Source organism: Anas acuta, chromosome 2, assembly GCF_963932015.1.
Source record: "Anas acuta chromosome 2, bAnaAcu1.1, whole genome shotgun sequence".
Classification (NCBI taxonomy): domain Eukaryota; kingdom Metazoa; phylum Chordata; class Aves; order Anseriformes; family Anatidae; genus Anas; species Anas acuta.
Window position 1 is genome coordinate 71,632,096 of NC_088980.1, and position 22,696 is coordinate 71,654,791.

General features: G+C 37.4%; 1 long non-coding RNA gene across 5 annotated transcripts in view; it reads left to right on the forward strand.

Annotated features, from left to right (window-relative positions):
* Positions 1 to 14,816, forward strand: part of LOC137850608 (uncharacterized) — a 187,243-nt gene extending 172,427 nt beyond the window's left edge. For 2 of the 5 annotated variants that reach the window (XR_011092666.1, XR_011092668.1), the window contains one exon: positions 9,464 to 10,657. This is a non-coding gene — a long non-coding RNA (uncharacterized lncRNA). Of the gene's footprint in view, positions 1 to 9,463; positions 10,659 to 10,998 lie in introns of those variants that run through there. The other 3 variants (XR_011092665.1, XR_011092664.1, XR_011092667.1) reach the window with 3 other exon arrangements.
* The last annotated feature ends 7,880 nt before the right edge of the window (positions 14,817 to 22,696 follow it).

Here is a 22,696-nt window from a genome sequence, read left to right on the forward strand (position 1 = left end):
GGCAACGTAATAATGTGATAATGACAACAGAAAGAAAGCATTAATTTATATGAGCAGCATTACAGTACAGAACTCCTGCAGCGTTCACAAGTTACTTGCTCTGCACAGCTGCCTTCTCAGCTGGGGGCTCTAAATCAGTGCTGTGAGAACAGACAGTGATGACCATAATGTATTTGTTCATGACAGCAATTTTCTTCATAATGTAGAAAGGTACTATTAAATAATACTCCAGATTTCTGTTTTCCAACTGAGTAGTTCTTATTTTTCCCTATCACTACATAACTTCAATCATCTGAAGGTGTCTTGGCAGTGTTAAGGGTCTTATATTTGAAAAACTTTACAGAAAACAATAAAAGGATAGAGCCACTCATCACAAACCAAGTACGCTTTGTTTTTACTCAGATGTTTCCTCCTTCCCTCCCATCTACCATGGGAGGCAATACATTTAAAGGTATGCTTGGTCAAATTCTGCTCACATTCCAGATGTAGGGCAGGGGAACATAGCATCTTTGAAACTCATGTTTATCTAGTGTTGGCTAGAAATTATTTAGGCCAAATAGATTTCTTGCCACTCTCGATATTTGCTAAGATATCCTGATAACCTGAGAGGTCAAATAGGGACATTGGAGATGGAATTTGTCTCAACAGATATTATGCATTTACAGAGTAGCTGTATCCCTCTGAAGTGGTTACTTATATTCTTTGCAGTCAGTAGAGAGAAAAGTGTTTCCAGGATTTATTCATCTGTCATCTGAACTTCAGGAATCTAACTTCAGATTAAATGAGTTGTGCCTAATAAGGTCCCCTTTTCTGACACTGACTACAATAAAAGGAGAGTTAGTGGCCAGCTTAGATGTAACTCTCTAGGGGACAAAAATTCCTCCTGAGGTTCTGTTACTTGGTAATTCCTCACAGATAGAGAAATCTTTATAATCTATATTTCTGCTTTTTGAATGAATAAGGCATGATACAGGTGGCTGACAGATTTTCCTTTGGAAATACAGCAGCAACGTTCCATAATGCCACTCATAGACTTTGGTTCCCTACAACTTAATATTCTAAGAGATAGTGCACTACTGAATAAATCCCCAAATTGGCCACAAAGTCTATAGACAAAATATCTCAGGTCAGGCCAAGACATTTAAATAGCTAGGAAGGACCTTCTAGTTTTATTTAAATGTCTTGAAGTGGATGGTGATGACAGTGGGTTTGGTGGTGTGGATTTGTTGGATATGGTCACAGATTTTGAGGGGATGTGGGTATATGTCTTTTAACTACATGCATTTTAAAAATAATTGATATTGGAGTTTTCTTTCCAGATGCATCATTTGCAAATATACATAAGTGTTTTCTACCAGTCCTTTTTATATATATATTTTCCCAACTTACATTGGTTACCCTGTTATACAGCTAGTATTACATTGTGGTGTGCTCTGCAGATGGGATTTTTGATTTTTGGTGGACACCTACCATTTATTTTAAAAATATACTGGCTAATCAGATACATATTATAGTACACTTGGAAAGCACTTACCATTCTCATGGGGGCTTAGATTTTGCATCATATGGATAACAAAATACTTAATTAACTGGTCCTCTAGATATAATTGATGCATTCCATTATCACTTTTTTTTTTTTTTTTTTTTTTTCCTCTCCCCCCCAAAAAAGCAGTGGCGAGCGCAACTCCTGCAAGCTATACCTAGGAAGAACTTCCACCCCCCACTCCCTGACAATGCGTACTGCAATGTGTACTCTCCTGAGCACAAACAGTAGAAGCTAGTTAATGCTCCTGCCAAGAAAGATCTGTGTTTTGCTGTTGCTAATAGTGAAAAAGGTTGAAGAGTGTATACAATGTGTTTACACAAGATGGGAGTAGTAACAATAAGAACGTTAATCTGAGTCTCAGGAGACCCTTGTTAAGTTCCCTGCTCCAGTATTTATTTCTTGGGTGTTTCTCAATATGTCCTTTTAGCCTGGGTTCACTCAATATGTTTACTTTGGTAAATGTTGCGGGGAAAAAATAAAAAATAGAGTAGAAACCTGGAGTTTCAGCTTCATTACAAGATCATCACACAGTTCTGGCTTTTGATTTCTAGCCAAACCTTAGGTAATATTCTACACATCACTGATACAGTTTATTAGCATGGCACAAGCAGCTATTAGAATTGTTACAAATCACAGAGAAAAAGATATATCAATAATCCTGTAAGGCCAACTTTTTGACAAAACCAAACATACTCAAAAAAAAAAGGAAAACCAAAGCCAAGGAACTTCCCAGCATTTTGTGGCTTTTCTATTATGGTTTGTACGTCATTATTTTCATTGTGATTTGTTTTTCCACATGGCTCAAACTGATCATTTGTTCTGTGCCTCAGTTTTCCTTAACCCCCTTTAGTCTTCTCAGTATTCAGAGTCCACTCCCATCCTGATATAGGTAGACGAGAAGTGTCTCACTGTGTAAAGGAGCTGTACAGCCTGGGATTAAAATGCACTGCTATGTGCCAGCAATTAACTTCATCATGAGGCAGGGGAGAAGGAGGAAAGAAGCCATGTCAACGTTATAAAGCCATGCTGGAATGCAGGTGCACCTGGTGTGAGAGGGCAGTTCCCACAGCATTTCTTCCTACAGTATAGAAACAATACAGTAATTGTATCTCTACCAGCCTGTGGCTAGTAATTTTTGTCAGATGTCTGTTTTAATTAGTTACATGGGAATAGATCATTACATTATAAAGAAATTGTGTGATTCTGCACTGTGATAATATGAAGTGATTCTGAAGCACAATCTGTTGCAGGACTCTTTGATGAGCCCTGCTGATGTCAAACAAACTGTGGGCTCTGAATTCCTGTTTTTCCTTGGAGCTGGCTAAAGCCAACCTGGAGGTCTTGCAAAATTAAGTGCTTTGGGTTGTGCTTGTAAGAGCTAGAAGCTGGTATGTGATCAGCATCCAAATGGCTGAGTTCTTGTGTTGGGGCTGAATCCTCACAGCAGGAGCTGAGGAGAATATAAAACATGTTCAGATTTGTTGCATTTATGAGGGAAGTGTGAGGAAAAGGTGGAATTTCACTTTAAATCAGGAGCGAGGTCTTGGGGAGAAAGCTTTGTGAAGTGGTACAGAAAGGGTCAAGCAAGATTGCTCCAGCACCTGCTGGGATCAGGAGAGCGTCACAACAGATCACGCTATCAGCAGGCGGCAGCTCCTAAGCCCCAGCAGAGATGGGAGAGCACACGCCACAGCCCTCGCCTCCTCCCCGCAGTGGCTGCAGCTCTGGCAGGGCTGTGGGGAAGGAGCCCTGCTCCCTCCCACTCTCGTTGCCTGCTTGCTGCATCTCCACCACTTCAGGGGCTTCGCGGGGCTGAGTTACCCAGAAGCTATCTATTTTGCGAAATGTTGACGATAAGTGCATTCATATATAAGTACACAGATAGATTTTGTGTATGCATTTGTACGTGCATGTGTAATATTTTAAGCTGTCTGGCACATTCATTTAGCCACCTGTTCTAGCCTCTTTCTGCGGCACAAATTAGATTGTCTCAAGGGAGACCATGCAGCTGATTGGGTCTGCCTTGTTACTAAGGCAACCCTTTTCCTCTCTGCTACATGCTTTATAACTCAGATTCACCAGGCAAGAAATGGAAGGGAAAAAAAATAAAATTGCTTCAGACCCTGGGGATACCAGTACTTAATAGATGCTCTTAGCAGACTTATTTATTCAGACAAGAATACAGTTTCTAAATGTGGAAGAGTGTTGAAACAAGCAGAGTCAAATATAACAGTACTATATGAAGGGGATGATAAAGACTGAATTAACGGCTTGTGCAAACACCATATGAATCCTAAATTAGCAATGCTGTGTGTAGCTGATTGATGTAAAGGTATCATGACTGTATAGATCAGCAATTGTCCCCTTGAAGGTCATCTCAGATTATGAACAACAAAAACTCTTTATGCCAAAAAAGCCACAAATGTAGGGAAGAGTCCTTATGTTAGATTTCCTACAGCCCAAATGGCATTTTATGTTCATTTCTAAGATAAAAATTATTAGTTTGTTCCTGGTTCCTGCTTTTAGGTGATTTGTATTGATTGCATACACCACAGATGTAGCATACATTTTATGTTGAAGCAAGGCATGATTTAGTCTTTGAAGAGGGGTTTGTTTTTCTCATTAGTTCTTTAACAATAGATCCAGCAAAATTTGAAGTAAACTAAAGTGATTATAGTCAAGGACAGATAACTGATTAAGGTATATATACATGCAAATGAGAAGCATTGATGGACCTTTAAACATTATGTTTCAACCTTTTTCTCAAGGAGTCATGTGTTCTAATATGTGCATTTCTGTTTATATTTGTTCAGGTAATATGCATTTAGATATAGTGTATGATTTACATGTTTATCTCTTCATCTCATGGCCACCTCATTACTTGTTGCTAAAGGTCTTTGTAATTTTATGCTGAAGGAGTTGAGTGGTATTTTGTTTGGACATTCAAAAATCTATATGTAGAGATTGCAAAGATGTTTTTCAGAGGGGGTAGACTCACAGATGGATTTAGATGCTTATATCTCTTGGAAAGATGCATACACTGAAGCAGTTCACAAAAAAAAATAAAAAAAAAAAAAAAATTATGACGTGTAATGAAGACGTGATCAAGGAAACATACCAGGGTGAATTTTAGGGACAAAGAGCTTGTTTTGCAGCCTTTCATATAGCCAAATTTCTGGCAGCAGAGGGTCTTCCAGATGTCCTAATATTACAGGCAATATCCTGCTGAAAGAAGAAGCCCAGATAAACCCCACTGCATGTTTGGTTGGTGAGGAGGAACATAATCTATCTTGCATGAGATGATATTCTGACCCTACTAAACTGAAGTTCCCACTAACAGTGCCCACATGCACAGTGCTTCACAGTGGTCACTTCTTCCTTACCACATTTTCACTGGGAACCAATGTACAGGACAATTGTTATGTACCTCCTACTGCTTCCCTGAAACACACGGTAGTCTTTGTATTTCATTTGCAGTAGTGCAAGTGGTACTGACCATATGAAAATCAGGTCTTGCTAAAATTTAGACACAGTATTTGATGCATTATCCTTTCCATGCTAGGCTGCACAGTGAAATGTCTTTTTACTTGCTCAGAAGATATTATGAGTTAATTTTAATAGGGCTTTTCACTTCCAATATAAGCCAATGTAAATAAAATGCTGTTACTGTATTAAAACTACTCTAATATACTTCTCTCAATTTTCCATGCTTGTAAATTTGACTTCTGCTGCTCTCTTCTGCTTTTACATATATGACTTAAAGTATTTACTAAAACAGTAAAAAGAAGATAATTTACCCATAGGTGATATTCTGCAACCTCTCAGTTTTTCGTGCATTTAACACAGTGTTAGTTTTTGTGGATTTCTTTATTCTTCACTGTAGCTCTGACAATTTAGAGACTTAGACTTTGACTAATTGAAGGCTTGCTGTCTTTTGGTATTAATGGATTTTTATAATTTATAATTTGCTTGTTCTGTTTTCAAAAGTTCATTTGTATGTAGGATGAGAATTTTCATTCAGGCAACTAACTATCATTAGTGCCTACAGGTGAGGGAAAACAGTAAAATCTAAAACTGAATTGAAAAATGTTACTATTTTGCATGTATGATTTTGATCCTATACCACTTGATATTCCATAAGTATAGCTTGAAATTTAATCTGTTTTAGTTGTCATTCTTGAGCACTTACATTTTGTTAATTAAAGGTGCACCTTGTAGATGGCTATAATAGTTAAGATAGTTGGTTAGATCAGAGCAGAAAAGACTTTATATAATTGCTTTTTGAACTATGGTTCACTTTTGCTTGTCTAGAAGTCCTTCTAAAAGATCCAGTTGTTATCCACTCAAATAAACAGTTTAAGGCCATCTATAAAGAGTTCTGACATTTCATTTCTAAATGTTATTCAGCATGAATATCATAATAGTGTTATCATAGATAGATTCATGTTATTTATCCTGTATAGATTCACATGCACTTTCAAATTTCTGGGAATGTGTTACTGTAAATACCCTTGCTGGCCTACATGCATTCATTGTTCCATGTGTTCTATAAAATACAGGATTTTACATATTTTATTCTGTACACTTCCATCCTGTGTTAGAAGCAGATGGGCTATTTTTCTCCAGCTTTTCTGGTCTTGTTGGCTGCTGCTGCTGATATGGCTCTTACTGTTCCAGTGGTGGACTGAGTTGTTGCTGTCCATTACCATTCCTGCCCAGTTCCTTACACCTTACCCACTATATAGTTGAATGAGGCTTTGAAGCACCTATGTGTAAGCTGATGTGGTACCTAGGGATCTGCAGAGATTCTTGGAAGCCCTGCAACAGCTGTCACTTTTTTTTTTTTTTTTTTTTTCTTGTCTTTGTCTTCCTGCCTCCTCTTACTCACTGGAGCTGCTGCTGCCTACTTCTTTTCTCTTCCTCTCCTTCATTCCCTACACCTTTCACCAAATCCACCCAGCGTTTTATTTATTTGTTTATTTATTTACACATTTAGTCTGAAATACAGAATCATCATATAAGGCTGATATATTTTGTGGCAGATTTATTGTTTTAGTGTACTTTCTCAGGCACTATAGATAGCAGTGCTTGCACTTTTCTCAACAATTATTTCAGCAAACTCCTTGCATAGCCTTAGACAACCTTCATTAAAAATTAAATTAAATTAAATTAAAAAATAAATAAATTACAGTCTGCCAGGGTAGCATCGTGTTCTTCTCTGCTTCAATACGGTAAGAGGAAGAACACAAACAGAGCTTTGGTAGAAGTGATGGCTATATTATCTGGAATGGAGTTGACACTTCCAAGATTAGCAAGAACACAGCTCTGAGGAAAATTAGCTCCCTTTGAAATTTTCAGTAAGTAACCCTGAGTGGTTAGAAATAGTAAGTTATTTGTTTTCCTACAGAAGTATTTGCTACAGGACTAAAATATCATAAGACGCTAAAATTTAGACTTAGGGTGCTGGCCACCTTTTATCTAGCATGTTTGCATCAGTGATATCAAAGTATCTTGCCTTTTCAGTATTCTACTGCCAGTAGAATATGATTTTATTTCTTTTCTGCAAACTAACATACAGCATGTAGGTCATCTTTTTTATCCACTTAGCCACATATGCGTTAGCAAAATAAGTAGGTTTCTGCAGCAACACTTTTTGCCTAATGAGGTAGTATATGTCAAATCTGTGTTTGCTGAGCTTCTAATTAACTGAATCTCAGAAACTTCCCCTATCAATGTCAGAATAAAGAAATGACCTTACTACAAATAATTTTTACTTTAGGCTGAACTTAAAATTTAATACTGTTTTGAAGGTGTAGCAAAAATAGTTTTAGAAAGTGTTACAGGTGGTTGAAGTTTACCATGCATTAGAACAGAGAGTCATGCGGTGGCAACTGTAATGACTGATGCTATCTTCCTAAAACAGGGACAGCATGTATCATTTTCAGTCTGAAATCTTCATTAGGAGAAAAAACTCACAGTTACTTTCAAGTATTGGAAGTGGACCAGTGCAAGATATTCTGGGAGGCTGAAGCAGAAAATAATGACCATTAGGCCATTGCTCTGTATAGTCATTGGAGGAGGATTTATCCACTACACAGATACAGTCTCTAAAAGGGTTGTATCTTACACAAATGTATGTGTATTACATGTATACCACCTCTTAATCTGTCCATGTCAGAAGAGGCTGTAAATCTGATTCTCTGACTGATTTCTTGGCAAATACATTTATCTCTGGATGAAATATTATTCTGATTACTTTGCAAAGTGCAGATTACTAGTACAAGTCTAAAGGAGAGCTGGAACAGTTGAGCAATAGCTGTGAAGTGCTTATGAAGGCAATTCAGCAGAGCAGTGTGGAAGACTACACTGTGGTATCTGTGGCTCCACAAAAATGGAGAAAAGTAAGACAAGGAACCTGAATCTGGAGAAAAGTCTCCCGGGAGACTGGTCTAGGATGGTAGTGGGAAACATGTAACATTGTGAAATTGTGTGATTGTGAGATACTTATAAGGAAATAATTAGCAAGAGAAAACTTTAACCTCCGTAGATTGTGATGCTTGGAGATACCAAACCACAGAGTCCCATGTATTGTACATGTTTTACAATGGATATTGAATGATTGACAAGTTGTAGAGAGAACTGCAGAAACATCTTAAAATTAAATGTAGAGTCATAAAGAGTTCAGTCAGCTTAATTTAGTCACAAAAAGATGTGAAGGTTTAGAGTTCAGCTAGAAAGCTTGGACTGAGCTTGGATATTCAGCTCAATGAGAAAGGAAATCTGCATGTGGAAACTGAAAAGTTATTAAAAATGAGCATATACAGGTAACAGCATGGCTAATTTGCACTCAGAACAACTATTCTGCCTCTTAATTTCATCAAGACATGTTTCTGAAGAGAACTCTGTGCTTTAGTCAGTTATATGTTATTGGACCTAATATAGTGCTAAGTGATACGCACAGACCTGCTACATACAAAAAAAGCAAGTTAGGTATACTGTTCCTTTCAGACTTTCCATTATATGAATATAAATTCATATATTCCATAGAGGTAAACTGGAAATCTTTTATGTGGTAATTTTATGTGGTAATGAAGGTGTAAATTATCCAAGTTCCATGTTCAGTGATCTTAAATGAAATCTAGTTTAGCATTAACAAGTCTCTGATTTTTATCAGAGAATTAATGTGTCACCTTGCAGAAATCACACCTTTTCAGAGAGTAGTGTGCCTTATGGAATAAAAAGATGCCTGAAATATCAGAATCCCTTTTTCTCCTTCTGTGTACAGTGCTTACATGTAACAAACCTTCAGTATTCTGTATTATGTAAAATGACTACTTTTTTTCTGTTTTTTACTGTTTAGTAACACACATAGAGGCTGGGCCAGAACTCCTGGGTCAGAGTCCAGTTACCTGCTGTTATATCATTGTCATAATAGGAAAAGAGTATTTTGAAAAGGCATTTGTGGGGTTTCTTACCCTTCCATCCCATCCCAGTCCTATGGGGAAACTGTTGTACAGCTTCATTGTTCTGCTATCTAGAAACCATCTAATTCCCAGCTTGTAACCATTTATTTAGGTGTCAACATAGTCATTTAACTTCTCTCTTCCTTTTCCTTAATCACTTGTTGGGTCTATAGCAACCAATCAAAGGTCTTTCATCCTTGTCTATAAAGTGAGTTATCTACTCTCTTAAACATCCTGATACACTTTTCCTGAGTAACTTGATTACATCTTTCCTGTACATGGGTGATCAGAAGCATACACAGCACAGCTAGGTCTTAGTAATGTCTGGTGTACTTACGTAAGCACCCCTGTAAATCTACTGAGAAATACTCCCTTTAATTTGTGTTAAGGTACTGAGATCACATTTGCTCTCTATTGGCCTCATTACAGTCATCTTTGAATTTATGTTTTTCAGATCTTATTAGCTGATGACCTCCAGCTGACAAGTTCCCATAACTACGGTGTGACATGGCATTTGGTATAATTAAGTGCATTCTATTTCTTATTCCACTCTTGCTAAGGAAAAAATCCTTTGTTTTGTTACCAGCTAATTTCAGTAGCAAAATCTTACTTTAAAAATCTAGGTCAAGAGTAAAAATGTTAATGTAGCTTGGGTTGTGGCACTAAAAATGTGTGGATCTCTGTGAGCAGGACTGAACTCTGGAAGTCCTCAAGAGAGACCTTCTGACAGCCTTCTACAGCACTTTCTTCCTTGTAAACCTAAATGTCTGTTGGTAAGTTTGGGCCTAGTAATTTACTTTCAGAAGACGCTGCTGTGGTTTTCCCCCTTTGTCCTTGCCTACTTTAGAAGTTATATATCTGTCCCATAATCCATGGTTACTAACTGATTCTTTGCCATACACTAAAGCATTAAAAATCCTTAAAGAATTTTGAATTAAATCTTACCTTAAAGACATACTTGCATACTCTAACCTGTTTCATCATATGCTCAGTTCCATACATTTTTTTTTTTTAATTATTTTATTTTATTTTATTTTGTTTATTTTATTCTTCAAAATTTGATTTAAACTTTACACACTAGGGAAGCTACAATGGTAGTACTATAATTGCAAGTTGATTCCATATAAATGGTGTGCTTTACCAAAATATATGAATGTTGCTTACTCACAGTTCTTTAGTGCTGCTTCCCTTCTCCATTTGTGGTCACTAAAAAATTCTAGTTTTCCAATTTACATGGGATCTGCTGATTTATACTTTTCTCATATGCTTTCTGAACTCCAGAGAAGAAGTATTGTTGTTTGTCATTTCTTTTTATTTTTGCCTACTTGTTTTATGGTAGTTATCCATCTAGTATTCAGCTCCTCCATGAAATAAGCTTTGTAATATGTGTACTTTCTATTAAAAGAAAGCCAGAAGTTTAAATCCTTGACATTTGTTAGTCTCCTTCATTTCTCAGTTTGTTTTCTTTTAGCAAATTAAATTGAGTTATAGACTTGATTTTTTTTTTTTTTCCCTCATGATTCCATTTAAGGTAAAGAAAGTTTGTTTCATGATCACTGGATCCATAATTATTCTTCTATGCCTGACTCTTTTAGAAATATATTCCTTCCATAACTTTTTTTTTGAAACTTAGAACAGCTTTGTATTTTTGGGGAGTGGGAGGGTGAGGGAGTGTTGCTATTATTGTACTGGTGTTCTTTGTCTTCTGTAATTTTGCAAAAACAATTTCTTAGCCTAATATAATTCTTAGTACTATTTATATTGTCAACTCTTACCTACATTTCTAGCCTATCAATCCTAGACTGGATATCATCTACTGTTCCAGAATAATGGATCTATTATGTTACTGCTTATTGCTTTAGTTTAAAAATATTATTATTATAATGCTGCTACCATTGCTATCAATTTTTATATGTTTTTCTTGAATATCATGTGGTTTTCAACAGTTTTAGTGTAGTCTCATATGCTGTTCTGCTACATCTCTTTCAGCTCTCCTGTACCGAATACTTAAGGACAAGTATGTATTTCTAGTCATTCCTGTCTTTTGCCTAATTTTCCTGCAGTGGCATATCAACATTGTAACTTGGCTTTGACATCATCAAAATTTTTAAGTGGATTAAGCACAGTATTTCATTGTCTGTATAACTATCGACATATTAAAATGCTTTTGAAAGAAACATAAATGTATTATGGGAAAGTGGTCTTGCTTTGCCAAAGCCATTACTTGGAGTTGCATCAAATTCATTATTTCTCTTGTTATCCAAAGAAAATTTGGAGAAATTCTCTGCAATTTATGCACATCTAATAGAGCACTGTTTGCTGTCTTAAGTATAATCAAGAATATCTTTCCTATCGAATTAGGAAATCTCTCTCTCCCTTTATGACTAGTCTTCAGAGGCAAAGGGCCACAGTCAGATGGTGATGTGTTCATCAGGAGGGTAAAATTTACTCCCTAAACCTTATGCTTGGCTGCAGAACTCTTGTTCATATAAGGTATGAATGAACTTAGACCTTGGATAAGAAACGAATCCAAAGACCATATGTGCCTCAGCTTTCCCCAAATTTCTGCCATATTTGTTGTCTGAATTTCAGATTTATTTAAACATCAGTGTTGTGTTTGTAAGTTTGTTTTTTTTTTTTTTGTTTTTTTGTTTGTTTGTTTGTTTGTTTTTTAATCTTACTTCTGTTTGGATGCTACTGAGTTAAAAAGCGGTAGACACAGACCATAATGTAATATTGATACGCTCTAAGAATTAGGCGGGGTGATTTAATTAAATTCCAATGGAAAGTACTTAACCTTTTTTATTAAACAGAAATTTATGCACAAAATGCAAAGACAAAAGCAGTTTGCATTAAACATTAACTTCTTCTAACTAAAGAGCCATGGAGAGATTGATTGCATTTGCTTAAGAGGAAGCAGTGCTGAAAAAGTCTTAATTCAAGTGGATTCCATTTAATTGTCAAGTGGCTCCAGAAAAGGAACCAATAGCTGAGCAGAAACGAGGCTCCTGCAATCCCTGTGCACTGCAACAACTGTTAATAAGAAACCTTTGTTTCTGCTGCTTTCCAAGGACCTGTGTTTGTAATTACAGCATGCGGAAGATTTGTATATTGCAAGTAAATTGAGTTTATTGTTTTGATGTCTAAATATCCATATCTATATTGACAGAAATATAGAGAAAGGGAGATTTATATGTGTATTCCTATCCAGAATTCCCTTGATCAGAGAGCAGTAATATCTTAGCTGTGGGAAGTGATTATCCTCAGAAGCCCAGTGTAAGCTTACCTGTCAGACACTTTCTTTGGCCACTGTTACTAAGGAAACCACCTCTTTCGTATGAGTGCATTGTAGATGCCTCTTTTTGGGGCCTGAATTTGTGATTACAGCCAGATACTGTTTGCCAGTTCAATACTGAAGCTTATTTAACCCTTGACATTAGCAGAGATATATTAAGTAGTATAATTTGTTTCCTGTCCCTCTTCATTAGAGAAGCTGGTGAAGGATGAGTTCTTCAGTGAGGGAATACCAAGAAAAGTTCGCTTCTTCTCAGCTCTGAAAAGGTGGCTGGCAATGCAATCACACCCTGTGGCACACTGAGAAGAGATTGATTTAAGTACACTTGGAAAATCTCTGATACTACAGCTACAAAGAAATGCATAAAAGCATCAGATGTTAATCATCTAAAGTATCAAGACAGTAATTGTAAAAAAAACCTCATCATTGGTGAAGTTATTTATAAATTTGTGATACGAGATGAGATGGCATCTTCAGGTAAGATTATATATGGACTTTAACTATTTCTGGTATATTAATTCAAGTCACATCTCCAAGCTACAAGCTCCATGATTCAAAATGGGGTACCTTAAGAGATCACTGTTGCTGCTGTACATAGCTATTTATTTAAAATCCCTCTGTCTTCACATTAACAAAAAAAACACTTGTGATTCCAGTTAAATTCTTTCTTTAAGATGAATGTGCAAATGTGTGGCCCAGTACACTCTTAATAAAAACATGTTAAGTAATAAAAATAGAAATTTGCATCTGCAAATACCTGAAACACTGATATCACTGTCTAAAGGCATGGTAATATTCATTAATTAGTCAATGGGTAGTTCTGAGGACTGTGTAGCAGAGTTCACATTTTACCTTAAGCTCCATAGTGGTGAACAATATGTGCTGTGGACTACAAATATTATTGCTACTGGTAGAGGCAAAAGCTTGGGGCATAAAAGCAGTTAGGGTATACTAATCTGACACTCTTCTCAGGAGTGCTGGAGTTAGCCCCCTTTGCCTTTCCATATAATTTTGGAGACAAAATCCACAAATGTTTTTAGACTGCAACTCCCATGCAGTAGCCTTATGGATCTGTCAATGAGTCCTTTTTGCTTTTTTTCCTACCTTACAGGAAGGCCAAAGAAAGATTTAACTCTAATTAATGAAGGTAGTTAGTTTCTGTTTTAGTAATGGTGTTTTGTTAGAATTCAAGAAATTCCTATCTTCATTATATCCTGTTGGCTAAAATACAAATTATTCCAACTTAATTTTACTTTAGAGTTTTGAAAGGCACAAGACAGTGACACACGATGCTGGCCATATTCTTACATATATGTAGGATGTTAGGAAAAGTCTTTTGGGATCAATGATTGAAATAGGTAGGTATAGACGGTACTGGGATATAATGCAATTATGAAATAGGAAGGAATGATGGTATACTTAGCTCTTAAGCTAACCTTGTAAATATTCACATTGGTACTGAAACTATAGTCAAAATGGGACTCAGTCCTCAGAAAATCAAAGCTCTTAATGGTTAGCATATGTGTAGTCCCCTTGATGAATCTGCAACACCTGCTTTATGTATAAGGAAAAATAAATATATGTGAAATCCCTTCCTCCTATCTTCTTTCTAATTAGATGGTCACTCTTGAGGGAAAGATTTGTCTCTTTTGTGTGCTCATCAGTCACAATAGTCACTGATCTCAGCTGTGGCCTCTGTGCCACAGCACGATCGTCCTCATGAAAATCAGAAATTCAAACTGAGCTTCCTGCACAAATGGAAAAGAATTTTAACCACTGTTAGCAGTCATTATGTTTACATTCTCCTCATTTCTGCATTCAAAACTAGCTGTATTTGATATGTCAGCTATTTCTAAAATATACATGGCTCATACTTAAGGAGCAGGGGACAGAGCATGCTGGTAGAATGCTGGACTGAAATTCTTCGTTGGGTTCTGAATTTTCTTACCACTTCCAAATGTAAAATCCAGCTCTAATAGTCTCACCTGACTGAAGAGAAAAGATAGCTGAACGAGCTGTACAGCCAGATGGCCACTGTTTGCTTACATATTTCCTTTGTTCCCCATGGCTAGGAGATTTACAAACATAAACAACAAAACTAATTTCATTTGGACTTTGCTATTCATAGAATTTACATCCAGAACTTAATATATTCCCTTTATTGTAGATAATGTGATTATAATTCCTTCCAGCTCTTCCTTTTGTGTTTGCTGTCTTATTTGTGTGGATATATTTTAGGTGGATCACTTGGAGCTAAATGTACAAGGGTGCAGATGCATTTATGGGCATATGATGGAGGAAGGAAAGGGTAGTGCACAGCCAGAGCACATCCTCAGTTTTTAGGAACAGATGAGTTGTTGCAAATACTTCTGATGCCTGCAATATGTGCACAGTGTAAACAAGCAGTGCTGTGAGCAGCTAATGAACTAATGAAGCCAGATTTCCTACAGATTTCTGTCTCTTGATTGACTATAACTGAAGCACAGTTTCACATTATGCCTAAAATGCTCTAACTGTAGAACATGCCAAAAGGGGCAGTCCTGGCTTTTTTACTCACTTTCAACTGCACATTACCACCCCATCATATCTAGCAAGCATATGGCTACAAGGCGAATTTGAAAACTAATTCATGTGTGTGTGTGTGGTGTTATTCCAGTTGGATCAATGAGCTGATTATCTCTGAGATCAGCAGACTTCTGTCAAGTTTGAAATTTAGTCAATAAACTCCAGAGATTTTAGATAAGAACATGAGCGTGCTGGTGTATGCATTCTGGGGATGTTTAAGTGTCATGACTGAATGTGCTGCAGCCTAAGTTCTAAAGCAGAGTTGAATGTAGATTTATATAGTAAATGCATCTTTGAAATGTCTCTATAGCTTACACCCTGCTAGAAATTATGCCAGGGAAGTACAAGTACTGAAGTGCTCTTCAGGAAACTAAAGGCACACTTAACTATGCTGCAATTCAAGATGCTGCTATGCAACATATCAAACATGGTTCCAGGCATCCCTATCATCTTCAGAGAAGTAAGTGTATGCATTCACTGCCCTTTGATGGAATGAATATGTAAATGTCACTTACGGGATGTGTCAAGATGATATTTAACTTGATGTGCATGTGAAACAGGAGGTGTTGAAAAGAAATATCTACTGTTGTGCCCACAGTAAAATCCGTACTAGCATCTATTATGATTAGTAATATGCAGTCAAAGTGACTAGCAAAACATCTTCAAGATAATCACAGTGCAGGAATTATCAGCTACTCTGGGGGTGATAAATGACCTTTGAATCAGCTGTGGAGCTCACTAAATATAAAAGCAGACAAGTGTCTAAACTTTAATGGATTTGTTTGAATTATATGCATGTAGATCAATGAACTATCATGCTAGTTTCAGCAACTGCCCTCAGAAATGTTGTGGTGTGTGTGATTCATGCTGTTGATTTTTTAAGGTAGTTCAGAAGACATTGCTTTAAGGGCATTTGGTTTACATTTGGAGATGAAGCAGAACGGGTGTCTGAACTATATGCAAATGTGCACACTGATGTGTTAACATCTGACACTTTATTAGTTCTGGTCTTTATTCTCTGGCCATTCCTAAGTTTGCAGCACATTTGTGTCATGGTTTATCACTTGTTTTGACAACCATTAGGCCAGCTCAGTGTTGTACCAATTATTTTAGGTAGGTGTTAATCTGGAAAGCTGTTGCCTTGCTTCTTCTGTGGCTCCTGCCTGAGATGTGTATGGCTCAGCCCTCTCACAGCACAGCTCAAGCCACATGCCTTCTCCATCCGCTCATGTTATTCCTTGTGGACTGCACATCCATGTGCTGGTTTGTGCATTACTGTCTGCTGCACAGCACGGGCTCTGGGGAGCTGAATGCAAAGCCCTTGTCTGAAGCTGAAGCTGGAGTTGTGAGTCTGACACAACTGTCAGTTTCCACCTTGGAAACGTGAGCCCTCATGACTCCAGGATTTGGGTGCTGTGCTGATGTGTTGATCATCAGGGCTCTCATCTCTGCTTGACTGGTAGGCTGCTTCATGGCTTTAGCAGAATCGCATTGGCTCTATTTTGGCATCTGCAAAATTAATGCAGTAGATCTCAGCGTTCTTCCTAAACCACCTTGGTCTATGCATGATGTAGAATGTAAAACCAAACCACCATAATGCTTATATTATTTCTATAATAGTTCTGTACTATTATTAGTACACTTCAACTTTTCTGGAATAGCTAGAGTAAGGAAGCAGGTCTTTTCCTGGCTCGAGTGCCAAATGTTTTTGGCACAAAGACATTTATTTGCCATTTTGTTAATGTAATTTAAATGTAGGTTGTTGAACTGATAAAAGCAGTGGCACACAAACACAAAAACTATTTCTGAGAGTATAAGCCATATCTGCACTAGAAGTATTTGACAGGGTTAAGCTAGATAACCCTTTCTAAACTACATACAGAGACAGGCATGCTTGTCTATTTGCAGCTCTTCACCTTCCACAAACCCTTGTTTGAAAGGCATTACTGGTACTTGCTACAGCTTATTGTTTTGGTGTCATTTTTGGGTCTGCATTTTACATCCATTTTCATCTTGATAAGCAGAGCTGCCACCTTCCAGACTAAATTTGCTTTAGCATCTTTGTGAGGAATGCGGGGGTGGATGTTTCAGGTAGTCCTGCTAGTTTGGGAAATAAAAGTAAACTAGTGCATATATCTGTGCTGATCTATTTGCCATGCTGAGAAAAGTGCTGTATAGAGCTACCCAGAGGAATATTGAATGATAGCCAGGTTTCCAACCTTTTACTTATATTGCATGTAAAAAAAATAAAATAAAAATCCATAGGATTTGGCTGGGTATATTATAAATAAAGGGCAATGACTTTCAGAAGCTCTTGCTTTCCCAGTCAAGATTTACAAGGAAGCATTTTGAGATTTTCTTTTATTGATATTAGATTCTTATTTTACTTTAAAATGGCATTTGGTTGTGGAGCAAAAGCTGTCACCACAATATTTGATGACCTGAGGAGACAGCTGAAAAGGGAAACTAAACAGGGTGTTAAAATGTGGCTGACAGAGAGAAATAGTTTTGGTATCTCCTAGTTCACAAAATAAACCTAAAACATCCACATGCATAGAGCATCTTAGTGGTAAACTGCTGTCATATGTTACTGCCTAGATGCTAATGTCCAAGGGTGTCAGGGCAGCACTTGGGCAGCACAGAATAAATAAATAAATAAATCGTTCAACATCACAGAAAGAGCATTCATGAACAGAAAGTCAATTGTAGAATTAACATTTATGTGGTTAAATAATCATCTTACTCTTAAAACCAGAAGTCTTCACTTAGTTCCATCCCAAGTATGTGATATAAAATATGGATTTCTAGATCAAATAAGATTTTACATGTTTCTATGGTATGTTAACACAGTGTAACAGTATAACAAAGGCAAGCAATGGGCATTTCTATATTAGCTGGATTATGATGGTGCCTTTTCACTCAGCAGCTCTGACTGCACAAGCAGAAAATCATCTTCTGGTTTTGTCAGTGTATGTTAGCCTTTTGCTTCTAAAGAGATTCTTATTTCTGTTTCAATTGCAAGATTTTCATTTTTACAGACACCAGTACATCTTTTTACCTGTTAATGATACATCAAGTTTTGGTCTGACAAGGAGGTGCTCTCCCTGCTTTAGTCTTAAGGGTCTTATGGACCCTTATGGCTTATGCAGGCTTTCTGAAAGAGAAGTCCACATATGCAAAAACAAACAAACAAACAAAAAAAACAAAACAAAAAACACCACGAAACTGGGGGGCAGTTTGCTTCTGCCAGGTGAAAAACAGCTGTCTAATAGCACACAGCAGCTTTACACAGCAGTTTGGAACACAAAGTTACTGAGATGAAATTAATGGTCAGGAGACAGATTACACACAGAATCACAGAATCACAGAATTTCTAGGTTAGAAGAGACTTCAAGATCATCGAGTCCAACCTCTAACCTAACACTAACAGTCCCCACTAAACCATATCCCTAAGCTCTACATCTAAACGTCTTTTAAAGACTTCCAGGGATGGTGACTCCACCACTTCCCTGGACAGCCTGTTCCAATGCCTAACAACCCTTTCAGTAAAGAAATTCTTCCTAAGATCCAACCTAAAACTCCCCTGGCGCAACTTAAGCCCATTCCCCCTCATCCTGTCACCAGGCACGTGGGAGAACAGACCAACCCCCACCTCACTACAGCCTCCTTTAAGGTATCTGTAGAGAGCGATAAGGTCGTCCCTGAGCCTCCTCTTCCCCAGGCTGAACAAGCCCAGCTCCTTCAGCCGCTCCTCGTAGGACTTGTTCTCCAGGCCCCTCACCAGCTTCGTCGCCCTTCTTTGGACCCGCTCAAGCACCTCAATGTCCTTCTTGTAGCGAGGGGCCCAAAGCTGAACACAGTACTTGAGGTGCGGCCTCACCAGAGCAGAGTACAGGGGGACGATCACTTCCCTAGCCCTGCTGACCGGACTGCTTCTTATGCAAGCCAGGATGCTGTTGGCCTTCTTGGCCACCTGAGCACACTGCTGGCTCATATTCAGCTGACTGTCCACCATCACTCCCAGGTCCTTCTCTGTCTGGCAGCTCTCCATCCACTCATCTCCCAGCCTGTAGCTCTGCTTGGGGTTATTGCGCCCCAGGTGCAGGACCCGGCACTTGGCCTTGCTGAACTTCATGCAGTTGACCTCAGCCCATCGGTGCAGCCTATCCAGATCCTCCTGCAGAGCCTTCCTACCCTCAAGCAGATCAACACACGCACCTAGCTTGGTGTCATCTGTGCATAAGCAACCAAAAAAGATAATAATAATAAAAAAGAGGATCTATACATTTTGCTGACCAACACAGAAAAAGTTTTTGGCACTCAAATGGAGTTTCTTTGGGAATCAATTAGAAAGATCTTCTGTAGGGGAAATCAGACGAGGTGACCAGGCTATTTGATCTTCATTGTCAGGATGTTTCCATGACACACAGATGATTACCTGAATGGAGGGCATTATTGGCTATAGTAAGTTATTTTGCTACGTGTTTTACCCTAAAGCTGGAATGACCTCCCCTTTATTTTAGATGTTGATGTCTAATCATTTTCTGCTACTCAAAAGTCTTTTGACAATTCTCATTCCAGTTTGCTGCCTCTCATGTGATCACATTATAATGTGTGGAATTATGAAACTTCAGTTAATATTGCTTTTACACATACAATGCAGTACTATTGGCTACATGGTGTATGAATGTGCATATGCCATTAGCATTTATAAATCTGCAGATACAGATTACAGATAGCATGCTGTTGAGAATTTAATTTGCAGGAAAATATGATGACCAAAGGCATGGATTAGGAAAAGGATTGCATCAATCCCATTTCTGTACAAGCACAGAAGATATTTTAGAAGGCTGCATATATTTAAGGCTAACAAGGCACATCTGCTCACCATCTCAAGGTAAGTGCCATTGTTTTGAGGAAACTATATATCACATTTAGTACTAATCTGCTTAATCTGTGCATGCCAGAAAACAGCTTGGTGAATTTACTGACTGTATGCATACTGTGAGATTTTGTTAACATTAAATTTGAAATTATTTTTGTAAGATGTTACCAACTTTTTCATATTTACTTGTAAGTTATTGCAGTCATCCTGGAAGCACTCATCCATAGAAGCCCAACAGTCCAAAATATTGCAGGTTTGGAACCATGAACTGGAAAGTTGGGGTTGGATACAGACATTATCTTAGCTCATGTTCTGAAGAAAAATGCTAAGCCTGCAAATAACATACCCAGGAATGTTAAAATTAAATCGTTAAATCAGCATATTATAAATGCATGTGATCCTTTATTTATTTATTTATTTATTTATTTATTTATTTATTTTTCAAAGTAACGACAGGTAAAAATAAAAAAAATTAGAGTCCTAGATTGCTCTCATTTCTACTTTTGCTGTTTGATCAAGCCTGTATAGCAACATGTTCCTTGTGAATTTTGCTATCAATTTTTTTCAGACTTTTAAACAGTGACAGCAGCACAGCGGTGTATCAGCTGCTTTTGGCAACAAACAAAAAATCAGGAGCTAAAAGAAGTTCCATCACATCCTTTGCTGAGTCCCCCCCTCCCCCCCTCCAAAAAAAAACAAAACAAAACAAAAAAAAGGACTAAAAACTCTGCAGAAAATTAGCAGTATGGCAAGGTATGCTATGCAAAATACCTCTGTCCCCATGCTGTTCTTGTGTTCTTGTTTTACCATTTGATTAGGAGACTTGTCATGTATAATGGTTTCAGCAATACTGTAGTTGACAGCTGAGATGATGGTTCAGTTCCTTCTTACATCCTCTGTTATAGATGGTGTTCCTAAAATTTTCTTTTGTTTGAAAATTTCTCTAATTCCTTCATTGCCCCAAGTGGAATATCTCGTAAAGCTTGAAATGAATGCATTCCACCATTTTGTAGCCAGGCAAGCGTTTGAAATGAGCATTGTTCAGCAGTTGTCATTTTCAAATGCCTTGTTTTTCATTGTTATTGAGAAATCCAAGTGATTTTAATTTAGAGCTTCTGTCTTGAGATAGGGAATTGATGTGGATGAGGCACATCTATTCTGCTACATCCGTGTAAATAATGAAATGATGTGCATGATGATATGCTTGTTTTTGTTGCTGCCTTAAATAATGCATGATGCATTACAAAGCAATCCTAATGTGACATTTATTTATCTCATTTTATTTCTGATATGATTTAAGAATTTATTTGCAAAAATAAAATAAAATAAAATAAATAAAACCTGCCAGATCTTAATTGAGTGTTCACACTTGAATGTACAAACTCTTTGTTAGTTATGTAGGGCTTAACATTTGTATCAGCAACTGTCCAATGCTCAAAGTTAAACTCATATTCAGCACTGGGAAATTTACGTGATTATGGTCTATATGTGCCAATAGTAAGAGGATCAAGATTAATTAATAAATTGCCACTACAGATATATATCTTCATAGCTTTCTAATTTTCAAATTACACACTAGAGTTAATTTCTGTATCTATATGACACGTGCTCATCAGCCACTGTTACTTGAGATGTTGTATTTAATGGCTGTAGAGTGCTAAATTGTTTCAAGTGCACAAAAAGAGGCCACAGAACAAGCAGGCAGAGTAGTTGTCTTCACAGACAATTGGCTCTGCTGACTCTGAGGAATTAGATTGCTGTTACAGATTTCAGGAAGGATGCTGAAATGCCTTCAAATGACTTTGGGTTTGTACTGACTTTGGCTGGAATCAATATATTTCATCAATGTGGTAAGCTGTGTTGGTTGAAATACTTAACTACTTTATACCCAGCTGTGATTGTCTATTTAGGTGTAATTCTTGCAGCCATCAAAATTCTGATGTGGATGAGAAAAACAGCTAAGGCTTCAATATGCTGAGGTAATATCCTGCTGAATGTGCATGAACACCCCAGCCAAACAGTTTGTGCTGAAGGAACTGAAATGTGCCATTTGCTGAACATGCCAGTGAAGCAGTGCAGGTGTCAAATACCAAATGTTTATGACAAACTGCCTTGAAGGTGTTGTTGACTGGGGTCTATCTGAGTAAACTAGATCCTTGGTAGCTTAGCCTATGTAGGTGTGTGGCTGTGCTATGGGTAATTTTGTGTCCAGCCTGCCCAGACTGAGTTCACTAGAGCCAGCTTGAGTCTGCAGTCTTCCTTACAGTAACATAACCAGGAGCTGAAACTAATAAGCTTTGTTTGTAACTACTTGTGTAGGCATACTATGAAAAATTGTGTGATTATGTGGAAACATGTTTTTCTCAAATTGTTTACTGATTTACTGCATAAATTACAGGCAATACTGACACAGTAATTCAACATCAGTTAATTTAACATGGGGATTTTTTTTCCTCTAATAGTTTCAAAACATCTAGAGCCAATTAAGTCTTAGCTACTTGTCTTAAAGTCATTGACATCAAATTGACACCAAATTCAAACACCTGAAATGAAAAACAATTCAATATGCAGATTTCTTAAGTATTGAAAAAATCTCAAATTGAAAGGAAGGCAAATTACAGTGTAAGATGTTTCCATCAATGTATGTCTTAGCACTTTTTTGGTTAACCCAGAGAAATAGAAAAATTATGAGCCTGATGTGAGATGACTGAAGTCAGCTTAAGTCTTGCTAGCGAAATCAATATTACTTAGTACCTTGGTGCAGATCAGTGATATAGATATATTTCTTACAAAACTGTGATAATGATTCCATGCTCTTAAGAGCATGGGGTGAAGATTTTTTGACTGGTCCTTACCCTGCACAATCTACTTGTGAAGCATCATTTATTTGTGCCTCACCTAACAAATTTGAGGGAACTAAAGAAGCAAAGTTTCTTCTAATT